The sequence below is a fragment of the Penaeus vannamei genome, chromosome 40 (genome assembly GCF_042767895.1).
Source record: "Penaeus vannamei isolate JL-2024 chromosome 40, ASM4276789v1, whole genome shotgun sequence".
NCBI classification, from domain to species: Eukaryota; Metazoa; Arthropoda; class Malacostraca; order Decapoda; family Penaeidae; genus Penaeus; species Penaeus vannamei.
In genome coordinates this window covers 16315170-16317669 of record NC_091588.1, presented here as the reverse complement: position 1 = coordinate 16317669, position 2500 = coordinate 16315170, and positions in this window count along the sequence as shown.

Genomic DNA, 2500 nt, shown 5'->3' with positions numbered 1-2500 from the left:
TAATATAATTTAATATAATATAATATAATATAATATAATATAATATAATATAATATAATATAATATAATATAATATAATATAATATAATATAATATAATATAATATAATATAATATAATATAATATAATATAATATAATATAATATAATATAATATAATATAATATAATATAATATAATATAATATAATATAATATAATATAATATAATATAATATAATATAATATAATATAATATAATATAATATAATATAATATAATATAATATAATATAAATATAAATATAAATATAAATATAAATATAAATTTATATTATATATTTATATTATATATATATATATATATATATATATATATATATATATATATATATATATATATATATATATATATATATATATATATATAAATATATATATATATATATATATATATATATATATATATATATATATATATATATATATGTATATATATATATATATATATATTTATATATATATATATATATATAAATATAAATATAAATATAAATATAAATATAAATATAAATATAAATATAGATATAGATATAAATATAAATATAAATATAAATATAAATAAATATAAGTATAAGTATAAGTATAAGTATAAATATAAATATAAATATAAATATAAATATAAATATAAATATAAATATAAATATAAATATAAATATAAATATAAATATAAATATAAATATAAATATAAATATAAATATAAATATAAATATAAATATAAATATAAATATAAATTAAATATAAATATAAATTAAATATAAATTAAATATAAATATAAATATAAATATAAATATAAATATAAATATAAATAAATATATAAATAAATATAACATATATTCCCCCCCCCCCAATCCCTTGCCTGTTGTTGTTGTGGGGGGGGCTTCAGAAAGGGGGACTGAGGACTAATGAGGGGATCTCCCCTGCTTTGGGCATCAGGCCCCGACTCAACTAATTTTACATGGTCTTTTCTACCTCCAGCTCTTTCGTTTCCGTCCCTTCTCGAACCCTTTATACTACCTACTTCCTAAGGTGTAAGAGCCGAGCTGAAAGGATGAAAGGCGGACTTTGTGCCAGTCCTGAATGGCTGGAGGGAACCATGGGTACGGTATTACCCTATTTTGTGCCCTGAGGGATTGACTCTTAATTTCTCCGACATAGCTAAGGCTTCCCATGGCCAGTAATGAAGATGTTATACCCATATTAGAGGCAATGAGGCTTGTCCCTTCATCAGATAGCCCCACCAACTCAAAATCTCCAGGCTCTCCTTTGACCACGACTCTGAACACTAGAACTACTATCCACTTCTCAATGCCTACTAGTGCATTAACCACCCAAGTTGAGACTCCTATTCTCCCAACTTCCTCAACTCTACCCCCACAGCCTTCTTCACCAATCACCTCATCTTTCCTTATTACTGCCTTACTGCTTTATTCTCTGTCTCTTCGTAATATTACCCCCCTCAACAATCCTCCCTCTTCCACACGGCCCCCGTCCTTCAACCACTCACAACTCTACCAATAACTTAAATACTCTATTTAGCCCAGCCAAACGGGACTGACTTTTTGTGATCTTCCCTACAGCTCCTTACTCAGGCAGCTCCTTACTCAGGCAACACCCTTCTCTTTCAACAATGTCTCCAAAAGCAAGTGGGCAGTCTCTCCTTCCGTACCCTACCCGATCGTTCCTGTCTCGTTACAGTTACATCTGAAACTGAAGCTTTAGCATTATCAAATCTAAATAATCTCTCTGGCAACCCCATTCCTGCAGAGCCTCATCGGCCTCTTAATATTTGTACCGTAACTGTCTCTGTCTCCCCAGCAAGCTGCCATATGAATATCATCGCTAATCCAATCCTCCTAGAGGTCATCGAAAGAAACCCACCAACATTGCCAAAATTACATTCCGTATACATGACCTTCCCTTTCGCACACTGGTGGACAATCCCTCCTTGTTCGACCATACCAATCTCCTCCCCGTCAATGTCAAAACTGTTGGCACTTTGGACATCCTGCCAAACACTGCCGTCAAACAGACCGATACCCCCCATGTGCCCAACCCGGTCATAATCAATCAAACTGCCCTGCACAAACACGCACATGTGCTAACCATATAGTATTTTACAGAGGCTGTCCCATTTACAAGTTAGAGTCTGAGGTAGCAGCTCTGATACATAATGGTCTCAGTACGTGAAGCCAGACAGGAAGCACGCTGACAAGGTTTCTCTCATACTTCCTACTCTAGTAATGTCGCTTGCTCTGCCCCTCCCTCTCCAGCCCAAAATGTTTCTACACCTTTCCCTATACCTACTTACTTCCCCATTTCCACCTACATTTTACCTCCCCCAGCCAAATTCTTTTGCCACTCTAAATCTAGACACTCCAATCTCAACACCGTCCCCTCTCTCTCCCCGCACTACCCGCAGCAGTCAGACTAAACGTTCCACCCCTTCTTCTACGACACACTC